The 21,032-nt window shown below is 40.6% G+C and overlaps 1 protein-coding gene across 1 annotated transcript in view; it reads right to left on the bottom strand.

Annotated features, from left to right (window-relative positions):
• EPHA3 (EPH receptor A3) overlaps window positions 1-15,546 on the bottom strand; it is a 176,411-nt gene extending 160,865 nt beyond the window's left edge. Inside the window, exon 1 of the mRNA XM_066571867.1 lies at window positions 15,502-15,546. The gene's annotated coding sequence lies outside the window, so the exon portion shown is untranslated. The remainder of the gene's footprint in view (window positions 1-15,501) is intronic.
• Between the last annotated feature and the right edge of the window lie 5,486 nt (window positions 15,547-21,032).

Below are 21,032 nucleotides of genomic sequence, written 5' to 3'. Positions count from 1 at the left end.
TGAAGCTGTACAGAAGAAAAAAGACAGACAAATGAAAAGGATCATCTCCTTTAGCTTAAAACACTATGAACAGCAGACAGGGCAACTTCTGAAAACCAGAAAAGTGACAAAAAACAAACAAGGGATCATGGCTAAATTAATTGCAGCAGGGGGTGGGAACAGAACTCTTCTATCAGCTGCACAAACCACAGCGTTTTCCCCTTGGATTCTTGAAATGTGGGTCACTGCATCTAACTGAAATGGTGAGATCTGAATATTTAAATCATTATTTGATTAAAGGCATCCATTTGGCATCTATAATCTTCTCAGAATATAGGAATAAATAATGAAAGCTGATTAAAGTCCTTCCTGCAGTTCTTTCTTGCTTCTGATCTAATTTGTTCTCAAATTGTCTTGCAGTAGTGTTTTCTAAATGTCATGTGTAACACATTAGATACAAGAGTAATTATTTGCAATGTTACAAGTTCAGACAAACCTGCTTTTAAAGAGGGCCATCATTTGATTGCTAATCTTGCTGGTTTGGTTTTTTTGGGTTTTTTTTTTTTTTTTGAGTCATGCAATAATTTTCAGTGTGAAAAGGAAGATTTTATTTGTAAACAGTTTCACAGGAATTTTCCAGTCAATCAAATCTCAGTGGATTTATACCTTATTTTAAACACAAAAGGTATTTAAAATAAATACGTACATCAAAATTAAAGGATATTCTTTTTTTAGCATTTATTTGTTTCCTTCAAGCACAAAAGTAAATTCTTTTTCCTCATCTTGGCCATACAGCCTCTAGATGCTTGATCATACACTTCCCTAAGTAACCACTTCTTTATCAACAGTAAGCAGAACAGGTAAATTTATACAAAATACTGTATAAAAGAAAATAGCCTGTATATAAATATCAACTAATGAAGTATTAATACTTCATAGCAACACTGTAATATTTATTATCTGCAATCTGAGCTTACTTTTGTTGGGTGTGTTCACCACCCCCAACACCCCCTTTATATTTTTTTCCCCTTCAGTACAGAAATAATGATAATGAGAAATGAAATAATTCTCAGCATATGCTAGGGCATTTTAACACCTGACAATGACAGATTTATTAGAGGTAGCCACTGTAGCAGCTTCTTCTTCTATTTGTTAACCTGAAGGGTTGTCACTGCTGCCAGAACCAGACGGCCTGAGCATAGGTGTTCCAAGTAAACAGAAGAACAGCAAACAAAAAATGAAGAACAATGTCTATGAATCAGCTGAGTTAAGCTATTTGTATTATTTCATCATTCTCCTTTTAACTGCTATTTAATTTTGGACACCACTTTAAAAAAAAAGAGCTCTGAAGGCGTTATTTTTACTGTTAATTAGAATGTGCAGAAGGAGACGCAGGTGTACAGTATTAAAAATAAGGCTGTGCTATAAAGAACCATAAATAAACATATTTTCTACATTTTTGTGCACACATATTTGTGCTTTGTATGGATATATGTGCACTGCTCTACTGCCAGGACTGAGCTGCTCTGCCATCTATGTGAGAAAAATGTTTCCCCCTGCAGTTATACTCCCCTTTAAAAGAAAACAATAGCACTGTTTTATCTACATCAATAAACACAATATCTTTACTAATCTTACAGAAAGAACATAATCCAGTGCTACATATTTCTTAGCTCTGAATCAAGTCCTCAATCACATAGACAAAGAAAAATCAGTCAGTCCTTTATTGAGTGCACAGGGCCCTAGGCAGGCAACTCTGCAGCAAGGTTTGCATCCATGAAAAGGAAACAGCAATAAAAATTCAAAAGGAAAAGTGCACTTCTCATTTTTTGTTAGCAGAAATTCCCACAGATTCTGGATCTCCTGGGATGAGACAGATCTGTTTGCCATGCATCTGCACCGCACGGTGCTGAAGGAAGAGTGACTCCTGAGGAAAACCCCTTGGCAAGAAGTGGCTGAGGCAAATCACCCAGGGGCAAACTTTAGTGATATATTTTATATATAATAAATAATATATATTATTATATTATTATATTAATGATACATTATTTATTCTTTCAGGACAAGGTCCTTGAAAACATGATTGCGGCCACTCTGAAATTGATTAACTCAATCCAAACTCAGTTTCATCTGCAAAACACATCCAGGCAATGGACCCACAGCTTGGTGAAAGTTCCCCCTCTCTAGATCTGCCTGCAGGTCCAGCTTGCCCTCAGAGGCATCACTACAGGACATGGGTGGTAATTAAATGTTCAGTGTCCCCCACAACAGGTGGGTACCTCAGCCATGGGGCAACCTGATATCATCAGGATCAAATCTATGAAGTTAAGAATAATTTTTCAGTTCTCTCCTTCATTCCACTTTCCTCACCTCCTTCAGACTGGAACCACTACTTTTCCATGCTCAAACCTGTTTCACTACATTTTAGAAGTCCTTGCAAGGGAGGTTTTCACTCTGGCTACAGGAAGCTTCTGGTTCAGATGGGTGTTGCGCTGTTCTTTAATAGTATCTAAAATGCAAAAAATTTCCTTTCAAGTAGTAACTTAAAAAAACCACCTTCTTCTTCCTGATAAAAGCTTCTAGGACACTCATTTTCCCCGTGACTTCCAGAGAGTTGTACACCTTGATAGTGAGGAAACAATAATGCAGAACTCAGAAGATGCAATCCTGGTCTCTAGACAAAAATGACTGGGAGAAGCAATGGTTCATTTTGTCATTGTATGTCCTAACACCATATATTAATCTGGAAACTGGAGGAGAAAATAGCATTTCCTACACTAAGACATAAGAAATACATAAAGAATGGATTAGAAATTCATTATCTGATTTATTTTTCTTCATGGATTTGGATGGTTAGGTAAAGAGTAAAAATGGAAAACTTCACGCAATCACTTGATTCCTACATTAACTCATCACAACTTTTAATCCTGATAGATCCTTTAGTGTAACAACAAACAACACTTGGTCAGGTCCATTTTGTGAACCAATTAATGAAGTGTTTCATGAAGATGTACTCAGCTAGATTCTCACCGGCAGGCATTTTTCAGTGTGATCCTCATTTGTCTTCCCATATACTATTAAAGTTAAATGAAAGCCAATACTTAAATAGCCTACAAATGCCTACAGCCATACATTTACTAGATGAAAGAAGTTTATGAGTTTCTCACACAACTCATTTGCTCTCCTTGTACCAACTCCTCCTGCAAAACTATGTTACCATCACTCCACTGGTTCCTACAAAAATCCCTGAAGTTGACCAGCCAGTTACCAGGGGTAACTCTTAAAAGAAAGCTGAACAGTTTCTTTGCTAGTGACAATTCTTTCCAACAGAATGCCTTGGAAAAGATTCCTGGTTGTGCTGAGGAGACACAGAGGAGCTCTCATAAAGCAACTTTAAGTAAATAAATAAAGTGCTGTCTAACTAGCTCGGTATCCTGCATTGGTTCCCATCATATAATTACCTTGATTTAAAGCTAGTGGTAATTCTAAGGGAGAATTTACTAGCATTAAGACGAGCAGCCATGACTTCTGACTCTGAAAATCAGTGATTTGGTCCTCCTGTACAACAGTCCTGCTCTCCACACTACAATGCAGTATTTCTGCCAATACAGCACACCCCTAAAATGCCACTTAAGAATATTTTCTCTTTCTAGAGACTCTTTGCTGCCTGATTCTCTTGGTCGTCCCCATGCACAGCCACAGGAGAAAGCATTATCAGCTCCCTCCATGTGGATTTCCAGGGGGTAAATCCAACCTCTCTCCAGAACTGGAGTAGGGATGTGGATGTGAAACACAAAGCTCCCTCACTCTCCCTCTCACAGCATTAGCAGAAGATGAATGGAGGCTTGGGTGGAATATGACACTCGTGCTACCAGAAACTGCTTCCAGATTTGGGAGTGATGGTCCAGGGCTCACTAACAGCATGTTTCATCAGGAGGGATGTCAGGGAAAGAAAAGAACCCTAAAACTAAACTGATTCCTGAATACAGTCTGAAAGCTGCAGCATTTCCAGAAACACATGGGGTAATAACTGCCACAATGAGATGAATACAGTATAAATACCTCCCACAAGAATAAAAATAAACAAACAAATCTCATGCCAGGTAGAATCACTCGGAAATTCCCCTCACTGCTGAAGAAATGAGGAAAGCCTGCTAGGGGACACTATCCTGCAACTTGCAATATTTAGAGAACCACCTACAAACTTCACCAGTGGAAAGCATTCCCAAATTTTCTTCTTTGCATAGAAAATACAGAGCAATAGCCAATGTCAAGAGATATTTAAATACTTTTTCTTCAGCTAATTAACATTTTCCATTAATATTAAAAAAATGCATAAGAAAACCTCACACCACTATGTTGTCTTCTCTTGTCTGGCAACAAACTTTGAGTTTTTACCCTGGCTGGTTATTAAAAAAAAGCCAACAAATGGGAAAAATTAAATTTGCTATGCAACAACAAAAACAAAACCAAAACCAAAAAATGGTGACTGTCTAATTGAAATGTGCCATATAATCCCAAGCAGCAAAGAAAATACTCTGCGGCAGAATGTCAGCCAGAACTTGGTTTTGGGGTGGGACAGAATGGAGTCAGCCCAAAGCCTGATGAACATATTTGGAATGATGAACCCTTCCCATCAAAGGGGGCTTGCACCTGTATTTTCATCCATCTATGAACATAGATCTGAGCCTTCACAACTCTCCATTGCCCAAGCAGTGGCAGCAGATCACTTGTGTGATTATTCTGGGGCTAGAACCAACACTTATAGACAGGCAGGCAGAACTCAGGGCAAAGTTGCACCTTGATGCAATTTTAATTTCCAGCTAGGATCAGCTATCATGCCAATGTTGCCATGAAAACAGCTAAGGCAGACCAAGAAACCTTTGGGAAGGGACAACAAATAAAAAAGGGTGTCCAGCAGTGAAGTCTGGTTTTAAGTAGCCTGATTTGCTGCTTGCTTAATAATAAAAGTCAAGCCTCCTGTGATTTTATGGTCCTGCATTTCCCCTCAAATATTTTAGTGAAGATGTTAGCACTGCTCAGAAGAAAATAAAATAAAAACACCAGTAGAACTCTGCAGCCCTTTCCCAACCCACATGCCAACAGTTTGGCCCATTTACTGAAAAACTCTTTCCTAAAGCTGAGATTTCTGCTGAGCCCAAAGCCAGGCTGCAGTCCTGAGAGAGGCACAGCCCTGTGGGGTCTGCACTTCCAACCCTCCCTGCCTGAGCTGTGACATTGCACAACACAAATGTGATTTTGTGCAGAACATTCCAAATTTGGCAACTGTCATGTTCAATCTGTGGTCAAACTGCTGACTGAAGGACTCCACCAGGGTGAGGGCAAGGGATGAACAAGTAAACAAAAACCAAAATGAATTAAAAAACAGTTGCTGCAATACTGAACACAGGAATATTCAGAAAATACTGGAAAGACCAAGCATCGATTATTTTCACATAAGTGTTCAGTAAAAACTTTCCAAAATTAAGAGATTTTGTCACAAATATCAGATGAAAAAACAAAAAACTAGCAAATTACGTCAAATTACCCTAGAGATTATTGCTTCTGCAGAACATAAAAGCTTCCACCATCAATTCAGATGATTTGGCAAATTCTAATTTCATGGCAGCTTCCCGCATTTTTTGAATAGGAAGAATTTAATTTTCCTCCTTCCAGATTTTACTTTTCTTATCAAACACACTCCCCAAGAGCATCTGCGGCCAGATTTAGATACCTCAGCTTTTCCTACAGCTGAAAAGAAGAAGAAGCAGCCAAAGCAGCAACCCCTCACTGCAGGTTTCTCTCAAAAGGCTGCCATGAAGGAGGGAATGCAGGGCAGCAATCAGCAATGCAAGAATGCCTATAAATAAAAAACATCACCTGCACTCCATGCTAAGTGGAAGCTCTCCAGTGGTCTTCCTCATTTTGCTAAGTATGGAGCTTGCCTGTGGAAAAGGGACAATAATCCACCCATTCTCAGTGATGAACACAGGCAAAACAGGTTTTTATTTCTTTTTTATTACTTTGAAACATGAGCATTCTCTTGATATTGTTAAAGTGGCAAAAAGCTCAATTTCCAAGTATGCAAAAACATATGACTGGTGGTGGGCTGGAATGCACTGTTTATCAAAGGGGCCTAATAAGGTTTCAGTTTTATTAGGCTATTTCCTGTAAGTTGATATGTGCCAGTTCTTTTCTTTAAGACAAGGATATAAAAATTAAAAATGGATTAACCTAATGGGTTCCAAATTACTGTCGCCTTGGCTTCTTTGCATTTTTTTTTAAACAGTTCCTATTGGTCCTGTTCCAGTGCCTCCTACAAAAAGCAAGAGGCAGAAAGCTTCAGAATACCTGTATTAGAGTTTAGCTGAACTGACATTCAGATACAAATCCTACAGATCTCATTCCATTCCACCACTCTGGCATTAAATCTGATACCACTGAGGCACCATGTTAAATATGCAAATGCAAAATGGGGGCTACTGTGTTGAAAGGGAGTTTAAATTCCCTTTAAAACCCAAGTTATTTTCCTCCTCTCAGAGGAAAAAAAAATCCAGAAACTATGGATGAGATTGAGTTACCTAAACCCTGCCAATCCCTGCCTTTTATCAGCCCAGAATAGAAGTGGGTCTCTTGTAGGATGTGTCATATTTGTCAGTCCCACTGGATGCCCAAACCCTGAGGCACATAAAATGGCACCACATGTTATGTCTAGCCAAAACTCAAGAGCAAACATTACTCAAATCATTTCAGTAAGTCCTAAAGCACTTCTCAGAAAGGTTTAACCACACTGCACATCTAACTCTTTTTACTTCTACATTCCCTTGGAAACAAAAAGTAATTTCCAGTATTCACTGATTTTAGAGAATTGAGCTCTCCGAAGGTCTGGTAGATTTGGAGCATGACAAAGATCCCCCTTGGGAAGACTTTTAGCAGCTTAAAGGGGAAAATAAATGTTGAGTCAGTGTCCAAGTTCACTTAAGGTAAGCTGAGAAGTCCAAACCTACTATGACACGCTCAGTTTCTAGAATTCTAGACACCAGAAACTGTCACAGAAAAGACTCTTGGACACACACAACACCCCCAACTAAAAGTTCCAAGGTTCCCACAAATTTTACTGCAGTTCAAACATATTCAAAGCCCAGAAATCAACAAAATCCCCAGCAAGTGATCAATACTCCTTTGGAGGACAGAAATTTTTGAGACAGGGACCAGAGCATAAGTCCAGGAAATGGGTATTCATTTGTTAAAAAGGCTGTGATATCCCCCTGGTGAATCAACTGGCAGCATGCCACAACTCAGAAAAAAATTTGGCTTTAAAGGAACTCCTCGCATGGGGCACAGAAAAACAAAAATAAATAGAGTTGGGTTGGGCTCGGTTTGAGTTTTGTTTTTCTAAGTTTAAAGCACAGAAGTCAAGAATTGTAAAACAATTCTGAGAATCCTGAAGCACTACATTTGGAAAGCCACATACTCAAGTGTGCCCTGATAACTTTGTCAAGCTTTTATTCTCTACCTCCATGAATAAAGATCCCCAGCTTGCATGGAATGCTTGGGCCCTTAGATGGCTGCCCCACAGATAAAATAAACCCACAGAGCAAATGACTTAGCACCACAGTGCAAATTGCAGGATTAAAATGCCAATAGCATAAGAAATCTCCTCAAATGTCAGGCTGAGAAAATCAAGATGCTGAACCCATTTTTATTTTCCAATACAGTGATGTCACCAACATGATATTTTCATTGTTTGCCAGGTTAACAGAATTTATGGAGGTAATTAATGCAGAACATGTGTACTGAGCTATCCATATGAAAAATGGAATTGCCCCGACTTCATTTGCTGCCTTTGCAACCAAAACTCCACTAACATCTTTTTTCACTATTTCCATATGTGAGAAACACAAATATTTATAACAAAGGTAAATGACTGCTCTATTCCCATCTACCCACAAGACACTTTCAGACCCCTGTCTTCTGCTTATTCTTCTGCTTCTACCACCTTACCACAAAGGGATCAAGTTTCCATTTTATTCCATAAACTAAGCATGTTCCTCACACTACTTCTCCAGTGTTTCTGTCCTTGGTTTGCATGGAAAACTTCTGTTTTAATTCCTTGAACACCCTATATCTAGCTCTAGTCCATCTTTCAGGAAAAACAATGTCATTAAACATTTCATTCTTCTCTTTTGTCTTTTCTTCTGGGCATCTACAGGGTCAAAGCATCCCCCCCTCTAGTAAAAAGAGGACTGGGCACATAGCCCTCAAAATCAGAAAAACAAACAAAAAAAGATCTTTGCCTTCTACTCTTTCTGGCTGAATGTTGATTTCTGGAAGGGAAGGGACAGAAAAAATGGCACAGGCATGAGAGGAAGGGTGGGCAAGTGAGCTGAGAATAAAGAACCTGATGAGTTTTCCCTACAGCTGGATTTTCTTTGGAGAGTTTGGGTGAGCACAGAACATTCTCCACAGCTGGAGCCACGTACTCCAGGAACGCTGAGCACTCAGGCATTGCCAGGACATTTGTTCTCTGGGGTAAATCATGGGAGAAAAGTTTTTTTAGGGTAAGGCCCTCACCATCTCAGAACCTAAAACCTAAACACCTCAAAAGTCAGTTTTCTCCATGAACATTAAGGCTGGGCAGACATAACTTGCCTTGCTTTTCTTTTTTTTTTTTCTTTTTTAAAGAAAGCACTGTCAGAGCAAGATTAAATAGAATGGTGAAAATGCCTCTACCCTTCCTTAACTGCAGCCTCTGTTGAAATTCACCACTGGTAAATCAGAGTCACGAAGCTTACTAATGTAAACAAAGCTCAGACTTTCAGGGAGGCAAGGAATTTCTTAATTTGTGCTTTGCTCACTCTTTGGATCCCTTTCATGGCTGAATTCTGGGTCCCTAACTTAGTCAGTAATGAGGGAAAGTTTGGATTTTTTTTAATATTCAGATCTGATTTTCTTCATCTCTGCCTACTTTTTCTCTTCCTTTAATCAATTTCTCCCCTCCTAAAATGGATCTCTCAAAAAGCCTTGCCTCTTAAAAAAAAAAAAATCAAGAAAAAACCCCCTCTAGCTGCCTTCTAACTTCTCAGCAACTAAATTAAGCAATCCCATGTCACTTCTTATTATTTGTTACTGCACAAAGTTTGTGGGGAAACCCATCATGGACCAAAATATATTTTCGTGATTTAATTGTAATTTATTTAAAGAGTAACTTGTCACTCTAGATTTTCTACAAACCCCTCCATTCCTAGGCACCAATTTAAAAGTTTCAGATTTTAATTGCTGTCCTCTTATGTGAGACAGCTATACTTTAGCAGGTTTAATTATTGTTTAAAAAAAAATGCCATGCAAATCTTTCTATCCAAATATAGATATAAAAACATTATGAGAAACCAGCTGGAAATAAAAAAAAAGCCCCATTCCCCCACCATATTACACTAAACTGCTCTGACTGAACCTTAACATTCAACCTATTGTTCTCTTAATTGCTAGCAAGTTTCAACCACTGTTCGTTTGCTCTGCTATTCTTCTTTCATCAATACTTTTCCAGTAGATTAATGGGATTTTCCTCCATATTTTGCCTGAAACAGCAGGACACGGTAGTTAAATGAACAAAAAAAAAAAGAAAAAGGAGAGTGGTCAAACGTTTCTGCTTACAATGTGTCTGATTTAATAACATCTCTACAAATTTAAGGCTTTACGTGCTGGTTCCCCCTCACTCTCGCAGACTGGAACTTTTCTGTCACCATCCCAAGGTTTCTTTCAGGCAGGATTATCTTTATTTGTACATCTTTATTTCTTTCATTCATTCACTGCAGAAATTTGAAAGGAACTTTCAGTTTAAGGGACTGAATTTTAATCTTGCATCTGTTTCACGCTGCAAAATGAGAACTTGCACTTGGATTTAGCAAGCGCCTAAGAAACTAAAAGACACAAGATTTCTGCTGGGGATACAATCCTGAGCCCACAAATTGCTACCATACTCTGTTTCCAAAATTAAACTCCTGGGAGCTCATATCTAATCTTCTGAATTAACCTATTTTTTGTTTAAAAGTTTTAGTTCTTGTTTAGAACAAGTTTAAATATGGGGGTTTTTTTTAAAAAAAGCTACTGCTCTAAAGTGTTTACAGAAATAAGAGCTACCCCACTGTGGTGAATTTTTAGGAAAAACAATCATTTTACAGTAGTCAGATGCTTTTGTAAACTAAAAAGTCTTCTATTTCACTCTATCATTTCTTATGACAAGTCTTTTCCTCCTCGCTGAAAATATATTTTCAGCAATGCTTCAACAAATTTAACAATGCCAAAGAAAGGAAATGTTCCATTCCAGAAAAAGCACTCTTTGGATGCTGGAAAGGCAGGGGGTTAGGGAAAACCCTCTGCCCCACCTCTGGAGATTTATCTAACAACTCTGGAAACATCCAGTTTAGCACCTTAGGGTATCAAAATTGCCTTCTGGATTTCAATACCAGCTCCACTGAACAGAGCTTTGAACTTCACCATAAGTAAAGGCATGATTATTGCAGCAGTTACTTATTTATTTTTATTTTCTTTCCCAGAAAAATCAAAGAGCAGCTACAAAGCTAACCGAGTTACAGGTATCTTATGGCACTAACTCAGGCTCTGTATAAAACTCCACAAACAGGACCGTGGTATTTGGTAACAGCTCTGTAGTGACCCTCACTGGTGATAAAATCCAGAGCTCTGAAAACGAGAAAATGAACACCTGCATCTGTATTTCTAAACTTTCATCAAGTGGGGATTACAAGAACAAGAGCAATTATAGACATTTTCCTGGAGGAAAACTCCTAAGTTCTCCAACAGAATCAAAAAGTAAGTATACTAATAGCAATTTACCTAACTCCAGCAGAGAATAATTTAAAATAAAAATTAAAACTAATTTGTACATCCTCCCAGCTGGGAATGAAAAATTTAAGTTCAGTTAGAACACACTCTTGATTTGCAAAGCTTTTGTGTAAACAACTGTTAAACTTGGTGTGCCTATTATCTGTTTCATGCCTGCCCATCTGGTGGTGCCTTTTTGCTGAAGCTGAGGGTACAGAAGAGTTCTGACCCATTTCTCTGCCCTGAGTGCTTTGCTGGGCAGCAAGTATGTCCAAATTAACTGCAATAAGAATTAATTGCTGTGTCTAATTTGCACATCTCTGTGTTTCAAACACCTGCTTTAAGTTTGCTATAGCCAATAGAGAGAATTTTTTTCATTTTAATACACTATGCTGAAACAGCAGTAAGTCAAGAAAAAAGCCCAGTGACAAACAATTAAGAAAATTAGTTATTCCACATGTTACAGTCTACTATCAAAAATGTTGCCAGAAAATTATGCATTTACCCAACTTCTCCTAGCTTTAAAACCATCACACCATGGTGTGAATTTTAAAACATGTTTATTACTTGTCTAATGATACAGTTTAGGATTAAGCACAGAAGCCTTGAATACAACACAGCTGTATGAAAAACAGTCCTCTAGCCCCCCATGACTCTGAGCTTGTTGAAACTAAATTTTAAAAGGCACCACATTCAGACTTCTAAACCAGCTTTTAACTTCTTCTGCAGATAAACAGTCAATTGCAAGCCAGGGGCAGCAGCAGGAATAGTGCCACAAGAAATGAAGACTTACCCTGACCTAATGATACATGACATAGAGCAAAGTAAGATTTAGAAAAAGCATTTCCCCCTTCTGATTCTATTGAAAAGTGCCCAGTATTGTCAGCCTTTCCCAAAATCACATGCAAGACTTGGGCAAAGATTTTGTTCCATGTGCAAGCAGCACATTTTTCAAAACCACACCAAGAGCTGTCACTACTACAAAGGCACAGTATTGTCTTTAAAATTGCTAAATTGTCTTTAGCAATTTTAAGTGTTAACAGAGACCAGCTCAGATAAAGATGGTGCATTTAATTGTGTGGTTCTGCAAAGTTCTGAGATGGCAATCAATGCTCAAAAGATGAAACTGCAGCTTCAAATCCAGACTGAAAAGAGAGGCTGATTGGAACCTTCTTACTGTAAACCCAAAACAGGCACTGTTTGAAGCCAAGTACTGTAAGCAGATTTCCCATATTGATCTTTTGGTAGCTGTGCTCACAAGAAATTAATTTTATGCTAGATTGAGAGGTTACAAGAAGTTTCCTGTCTGCACAGTCAAAATATTATTGAAGCAATTCAGGTTGTCAGTAAAAGCTTAAACAAATTTGCTGATAATCCTGTTAATGACCTAGGTCAAGTGTTAACTGTTGTGGGTTATAAAACAGTGAAATTAAGGTGGCTGGTACCCTCAGGCAGGCAATATAGTTACAGAAGAGACCGAGGAGAAATTATTAAATTAAAGAACGACAGGACTCACTCGATTTCTTGATACCACAGGAATTATTCAGAAAGAGAATTGCATCCTTCTAAGAAAAAAGAAACGCAATCCTCAGCAAGCAGAGAATACCCAGCAGAGTGGAACAGGAGAACCTGTGGTTTCTGTGCACCTACAGGGCTAAGCCTGCAAACTCTAAACTGGAAAAGTTGGATGTTAAATCTTCCTGACATTGTCCTGCCCCACAGAAAAGAGCACACACCTTTTACCAGCAAACACAGATAAATCTGAGCTTCAGAGAACCTCCTTGTGTAGGGAAAATTTCTCACGAGCATGGCAGAGTTTGAAAGCAAACTCAGGGGAAAGTTTTATTTTTATCCAGAAAAAATCCTAAATAAAATTTATCTGGGATGAAGCAAATTAAGAAAATCTCAAGCTCTCCAAGAAAAAGACAAAAAAGGAAAGCATTGAGCACCACAAAGTGCAGTAAGACAGCAGTTTGTCTTCAGCCCCACTTTCATCCTTTTCTCCCTTCATCCCATCCACTGCCACTGTAGTATTACCACCAACAGTCACCAGTTTTAATATTAATTACAAATGTTAAGTGAAGTTGGATTTAAAAAAAAATATATTATTTCAAGTCAAATAAATTCAGGAGCTATTTCTCTGCCCACACTCTTGTTACGTGCCCACTGCAACATTTACATCCCCTAGAAGTTAGACTAAGCTACACAAACACACCAAAAATTAGTTCCATCCACTGTTAAAACAATTTATGGGGAGAATTTCAACAGTAGCTTTAATATAAAATGTAATGAAAAAGGTAGATATTTTTATCTACGTGCCTACATTAACAAATGCTGTCCAAAATATATCTTTTTTTATTCTCAGTGGTGGAAAAAGGAAACTTTTCTAAATACTCCAGAGAAATTTAGAAACATCTATCTCTAATTTTGGGAGGAAATTTATGAGAACAACACCAGAAATGTAAATGAAGTGGTTAGAAAAAGATTATTTAATAGAGAAAAACATCTTCTGACATGATTTAAAGCTGCACGCTAACACTTGTTCGTCAGATTAGTGGGTCAGCAAATTATAAGAATTAAGATTTCTAAACTCATACGATCAATCCATACAATGTAAATAAATAAAAGTATTACCGAGCTTTCCTAAATGGGGGTTTAAAAAAAAACTAAAAAGCCCTTAAAAGTTGATCTCTTTTTTAAAAGAAAACTGACAATATTCCTGTTTTTTAAAAGCATAGCAAAACACATGCTTAAAAAAAAAAAAAAGCCACTCAAAAGCAGGTTACTGTCCTGTAACTGCATTTTTACTGTTGTTTTCACTACCAATTTTGCAAATATTGCTCATCTTGTATGAGCTCTTGAAGCTGAGAAGAGAGAAGGGAGGCAGCATTTGCTGAAAGCTGACTTGGACAAGTGTACTTAACATGCATTCCGTATGATACCCATATTTTCCCTCTTCTCTCAATTCTCAGCGCCAGTGGCTCGAAACAAAGACACAAAAAGTGGGGGTTTTTTGCAAACTGGAACGCTCCAATATCTTTCTGGCATAGTCACTCTCAGTTTGCAGAATGTGTCTCCACTGCCATGGAGGCAGAGCTGCTCCACTGACTGACAGAACCACAACCCTTCCCTAAGAGGAATGGTTATAAGACAACAGTAAACCCTACCCACACTCTTGCTTTCATTCCTGAAAATGATTTTTAAGAGATGACAATATTTACAAAATAGCTTCTATCTGGGAGGTTTAAAAATGACTGTTGAAAGCACACTCATTAAAAAAAAATTTAAAAAATCTATAAAGCACTGCATACAAAACAAATTTGCATAAAACATACAAACAGATGACATACTGCTCCTCTTGTATAATGGTACTGTAATAATCTCTTAGCAATGAAACCAACTGATTAAAGATTACCAAGGACTTGTGAAGTTTGCATCTTTCCTTAGTTATTTTTTACTATACTTCTTTTTCCTTCCAGAAATCATGGAAAGTTGTTATCTCACTGCCTTATCGCATAAGCACCCAGAATATCAGTAAGTACATCAGCATTATTTGTAAGGGAGAAATAAATAATTGCTCTGACAGGTTTCAGAGCTTCTCTACACAACATCCAACTCAAGCAGGTGTGAGTTTTACATGGTTGTTAGGTACTAAAAGTTCTTCACAACCTTTGCCCTCTAGATTTTACCCCAAAAGATAATTGCACTGGACAACCTGGTCATGCCAAGTGCCTTCACTGCAAGCAAGCAAAAGCTCCATTTCTTTTTTTTTTTTTTTTTCCTTAATAGGGAAAGGACAGGAGTCTTTTAGGGGCTTTTTTTCAAGTATTTCAATCAGCTTCACAGTGTCTGGTTGTCACTATTTATTTTTTTCCCTGAACCTAGCATGGGTTTTCAGCAAATGTCATCTTAGGAATTAACACACCAAAAGAAAATAAACCACTCACTCTTTTTTTTTTTTCCGGGAAATTACAAACAGTCACATACACACACAAACACAACTTTAACGCGTTGATACACACTCGATACAAACAACGCGATCTGACACAAACCCGCGAGGGAGCCAGGAGGAGGTTTTACAGGGCAACAAGCTTCTTTTGCGGATTAATTAAAAGTTTTGAAAGGCAGGACCACTAGCGCAACCACCACCGCTGCAGACGAGAAAGGGCTCGGAGTTATCACCGGGCTGAGAGCGATCGGGGGCTGGGGCAGAGGCGGCTCGCCCCGGGCACCTGCCGGGGCTGCGGGTCCCGGGCCGCTGCCCCTTCCCCGCCCGCCGGTACCGCCTCGCCCGGGGCTGCGGCTCCGGTTGCCTATCGCTGCCGGAGGGCCGGGGTGGCACAGGCTGCGCTGCCCTCGCCAACTTCGCTCGGGGGAGCGTAGGGCGGCTGCCCGCGCATGCATCCATGCATCCATCCATCCATGCATCCATCCATCCCCCGCACGGCCGCACTGTGCCAGGGCGAGCACCGCGCTCCCACGGCGAGAAGCCGCTGCCGCGCGGGATCACCTTAACGGGGAACAGCGGGGCGGGGGAGGAATAACCGGGGCGGGGGGGAAAAAAACAACAAAAAAACCCCAAAATTAAAAAAATGAGGAAAAATAAATAGAGAAATGGGGGAATAGCGGAAAAAAAAAGAACGAGGAATAAACGTGTCACCCGGCCGTGGCGCGGCTCACCTTCGTTGCCGGGGCGGGCGCTCAGACGGCCGGCAGCGCCGAGCGCGGCGCGGAGCAGCAGCAGCAGCGGGAGGAGCAGCAGCAGCGGCGGCGGCGGTGGCGGCAGGCGGCGGCGGCGGTCCATGTCGGCGGGGCAGAGCGCAGGCACAGCCGCATGTCTCCGCGCCGCATGCCACCGCTCCGCGCCCGCTCCGCGCCGCCGCCACCGGCCCCGGCGCCGGGACCATGCCCCGCGCCCGCCTCCGCGCTGCGCCCGGGAGGGGCCGCCCCCGCCCGGCCCCGCCGCCACCGCCGCCGCCGCCGCCGCGCAGCCGCCGCCCCGCTCCGCGCCCCGCCCAGCGCCCCGCCCCGCCTGCCCACGGCGGAGCCTGCCCACAGCCCGAGGAGATGCCCCGCTAGCCCCGGGAGATAACCCCGAGCCTGCCCCCAGCCCCGGGAGATAACCCCGAGCCCGCCCGAAGCCCGCGGAGATGCCCCGGAGTCCGCCACAAGTCCCGGGAGATAACCCCGAGCCTGCCCTCACGCCCGGGAGGTGCCCCCGAGCCCGGCCCAGCCCCGGGAGGTGCCCCGTCACACGGAGCAGGGATCGGCAGTAGGGCTGGGTGGCACGAGTCACGTAACTCGGGAGCCTCGGGTGGGTGTTGCAGGCAGCTACGAGCCGGTCGTGTCCAGTTACCGGGCTCTCCCGGGAGGAATGCAGCGGCAAAGCAGCGGTAAAAGCTCGGGAGTTTCAGCTGCAGCCGTCCAGAGCAAACGCCAATTCCATCGTTCGTCCCTTGGCTGCCCGCGGTGACGGCCCGCACCACGAGGGGCCACAAGTCCGGGCCCCAAGAGCAGGCTGGCTCTGCCATCCCTAAAGCAAACTGGAGCAGGGGGCTCCACCCGAGAGCTGCTTTCTGTAGGAGTGTGTAGCTCTACTCTAGAAGTTGCCGTGTGAAATGAGTGGTTTTTCTTCATACTTGCACCTTTCCTTCAGCCCTTGCAGCCCGTCAGGGGCCCCAGAGTACCTGTCAGAGCACAGAGCAGAGAAACAGAGCTGCTATTCTGCTGCTCTCAGGGGGAATCGCTGCAGAGCAGCGCTTCCCAAGCTTCCCCTTCAGCAGATCGTTTTTTCAGAATATGGACAACTTCCTTCCCAAGTGACTCGTCTTAGGTCTCCAGAGCCACCCAGCATGGTTCTGTGGAAAATGGGAAATAATACTGAGGTCAAAGAAATATTTCACTCCAAACCAAAGCTATGCATCCTCATAGTACAGAGACTAGCTCAGAATGCATGTGCTGTGTGCACACGCAGCAAGCAACAGGATGGGAGGAGAGGAGCCTCTGGCAACAGATGTGGAACTATGTCTGAGAATCAACATCAAAAACCTCCGATAGCAGAGAAACGGATCCCCAGTGTTTCTCAAACCAGTGTGGCAAACATCTGAACAGCCTCCTTCTTCATTGTCCTGGTGTCCTCAGGGTCACCAGTGCCAGTAGGACAGCTGGGAACTGCTGCCTGCAGCACCTGAGCTCCAGGCTCATCAAACAACACAGAATCACCAGCTTGCTTCAGCAGTGATGCAGCTTACCTGCAACAGAAGAGGAGGTGCTGGACTGGTTGCAAGCCAGGACCTGTGCCAAGGTCTCTCCTGCACAGTATTGGCACCCCCCAAGCATCTGGTTTAACTCTGTGCTGCACTGAAGGGGTTGGATATGTGTGGAAACCAAAGCAGAGCAGAGACAAAGCTGTGAGAAGTCATCTCAGACAGGTTCCTGATTCAGGAGAGCACAGGGGAGGATATGAGCACTGAAAATTAACAGCTTTTTTATAACACACAACGTTTTTTCATTGAGTTCTATCATACAACAGAGATACATCCTTAAAAGCGTACTAAGTTCTCAGGACTACTAGTTCTGAAGCTGCATCTTTCTTTCATGATTTCAGATCTTTTTTTTTTTTTAAGGTATGAGAAAAAGGTGAAAGAAAAAGGGTAAAGAAGGAACAAATATGGGGGGTGGGGAGTGGGGAAAAACAAAAATGGCAATCAACCCAAAACCCAATAAACCTCTGTTTTCAGTTAGTGGAAAAAAAATATTTCCAAAGAAGGGAATTTTTGACTCATAGCAATCACTTTCCAAATTTGTAAATATCTCAGCATCAGTGAACTCATCACATATAGGAAGAAAAGTATAATTATCAACACAATCCATATAATACAAATTTTAGTATCAAACTTTCCAGAAAGAAAACCTCCCAAGTGAAAAAATGAATAGCAGAAATACTTGGAAAAATTTGAAACAAAGAATACATTTTTAAAAAACCTCACTAAAAAACCCCCACAAACCTGGGAAAATTCTCAGCAGGAAAGAAAGATTAAATTCATTACAAATTTCTCACTAGGCTTTTTTCTCTGTGACGCACGTTGTGTTAGTTTTGTGCAAATTGCATGTTTACTCTATTAAGAGTAATTTTCTGTGAGCTTAAAGGGCACCTTTGAAGAAAGAAAATAGCCTCTAGTGGCATTTCTACATAACCAGAGTGCACATGGTAATATCTTTGCCCTAGCATCCATAAAATCCTTCTGGAGAAACACATAACTATGATTTATGATTTTCTGCCAAGCCTGGGCTGTAATTTCTTTAATATATTGGAGATCAAAATCCTTACTAAACACAAATTTTATCTCTTACATTTTTCTTTTGTAAACAGGGAGGTGACACATTCTGTGATTGTATAATGGAAAAAAGAAATCATAACACATGGGCAGAATGCTCCGGATCCCACGTTTGCATACTAAATAGGAAAACAACTTTCTGCCTAATGAAAAAATGCTACAGATTATTAGGAATAGCCACAGAAGTGATCAATCAATTTATCCAATGGACTGGGCCACAGCCTGCTTCCAAGAAGCTTTTTAATGTTTATGGCTCTTGAGTGGCATCGTTTAATTAATTGAATGACATGAAACTTCTAATCTTAGAGATTTAAAGTATTTTGCTTAAAAACAAACAAGAAGAATTAATGACAGGTTCACTACTCACAAAGAAAGGTGGCTGGACAATCCCCCATTTATTCAGGGAGGAGGCAGAACAATGGTCCCCAAGTGATGCCTCGCCTGTGCCTCCATGGAATTGTTGGGAGGCATGAGAACATTTCCCCCTCAATTTCTGGGATTTATTTATGCAGGTTCTTTTTTGTGATGTGGATGCACCTCCCTTCACACAGACCTGCAGTGACAGAACTTTTCCACTTAAATCATAACAGGGACAGCTTTTTCCAGTAATCAGTTAGGCTTCCAAATAACAGTATATATACATACATATATATGTATATGTAAATATGTATGTGTATATATATATATTTATATATATATGCATCTGTTTTAGTATTAACTATTTAGTGTTCATGTAAAAAATATTATAGATGGAAGCATTGCTGCTTGATGGAAGCAATGCTTGAGTTCATCCTAAATCTGACAATGAGCCACTCTTGGAGATGGTGACCAAGGAAGAAAAACTCTCCCATGAGCCACCAAGTAGATTTCCTTGGTTTAAATATTCTTTGGGAGAGGTTTTATAGCATAACTCAAAGGTCTCCTAATGCACGGTGTCGCCCTGAAAATGCAAGCAGATGAGGAAATGCAGGATGTGGAAGAGTAAAAGGCAGGATGCAATAAAAACAAATGATAACGAAGTGTGAAAAGTTACTTTAAATAAGTCATGTAAAGCTAAGCTATAGCCCTTTCCAATCAATACTTACATAATAATTATGTGAAAATCCAGACAAATTGATTAACTAGGCAGCATAAAAAACTCAGCTTTGAGCAGCAACAAAGCTAAACTTGTAATTATGAAACAACTGCACACCAATCCCATAATGAAAAAAAGTGTGGAGATGGAAAAGGGTAGAAAAGCAAAATGCAAATGCATTTGAGCTGCAAGTTTTCCCCATAAAGTCTGAATCATCTGTTAAACATGCAATAAAAAGGTGACAGTCCAAGCACTTAGACTGAATTTACCTATCTGTAAACAAAAATCTATAGAAGCCATAAAAGAAAAGCTTCACCAGCGTTACTGCCAGTTTTCAGAGAAAAGCAACATTTATGTGCAGGAGAGAGTATTGCTACCATGAAAGAGCTTGCCAAATTTTAGCTCTAGGATGGAGCACTTACAGTAGAAATACATGAATCCTGTAAAACCAGACTGTATTATGGAGACACTGGCAGACCTCCAATAAGGTGCCTAATGATAAGTTTGATCCGTTTGTTTTTCTTCTTGCAGGTCACAAAGAATGTTCAGAAATTTCTTTTGTGAGGAAAAAAAAAAACCCAACCAAGAAATGAAATTATTTATTCTCGTGTATTTCAACTCACTGACTTTTTTTTTTTTCCAGAAGAAAGTGCAAGGCAGGGTTGGACAAAAAATAGGCAGACACATTTTAAAATAAATATGACAGTACTTGTAATACCAGGGATCAACATCCAATCTGGGGAATGCACTTGGAGAGCACATGGGCAAAATTCTGTAATCTGGCTGAGCTGGATTGGAAGAATTCCCCTGTCTTTGCAGAGCCAGGCTTGCACACTGACAGCAAAATAGGTCGTCTATTTTTGCCAGCTAAAAGACAGAGAGAAATACTCATGGCCAACTGCAATTTTAAACAGCAGAATGCAAACACTCTGAAGAGTCTGTGTTCACAACATGTGAGAACTCCTTAACAGTTTCATTTCCACAGGGAACTTTTTTTTTTTGCCTCAGTAAAGAATACCTGAGATTCTGCAAATGATTGAGCTACTTCTGTATTTTCTGATTATTTGCTATTTTTTTCTCAAATCACCTCACCTCCTCCCTGCTAGTCAAAGTTTTCTCCTCTTCTATCCCATGGAACTGGCACCATGACTTCTGTCCATATCCAGGGTCTATCCCCATCAGGGGATAGAATAAGATGGGGAAAAGACCATAAAGTGGAATTATCTTAGAACCCTCAGCTTCACATCCAGCATCAAAGCATGGAATCATTTCATACTAATAATGTACATATTTCATTCATAATTATTGCTCATAATAGCAAGGTGGGTATTTGATTGCATGTGGTACATATGGTTACTAATTCCCAAATAAATGCTTCCAGCGAAGAGGAAAATCAGATTCCAAAAGGGGACAACCATGTTCCAAAGACTTCTTCGCAATTCTGCTGCCTGCATGGAGACAGAAAGTTCCTGTTTGTTTCAAAACTGCTTCCTTCAGGACTTTGGGGAGAGCTTGGGAACTGAGGACAGCACCATATGTAATAATTAGCTATAATTAGCTATTAGCTATGTAATAGCTATATAATTAGCTGTTTGCTATATAAGAATTAGCTATCAGCTATATAGGCTTAGAACTTTTCAGAGTACACAGGTGCTTCAGAACTTCCTCCACAGACAAGTTCCTCATGTGCCCAGCTTGTACCAACATTTCTCAGCATCCAACCACAATACAGCAAAAATACACCAGAAAAGCCAAAGTAGAGCCCCCCAAAGCATCCTTCCCCCCAGCTGCAGCCAGCT

The sequence above is a fragment of the Molothrus aeneus genome, chromosome 2 (assembly GCF_037042795.1).
Source record: "Molothrus aeneus isolate 106 chromosome 2, BPBGC_Maene_1.0, whole genome shotgun sequence".
Taxonomy (NCBI): Eukaryota; Metazoa; Chordata; class Aves; order Passeriformes; family Icteridae; genus Molothrus; species Molothrus aeneus.
This window is presented reverse-complemented; position numbering and strand designations above follow the sequence as displayed.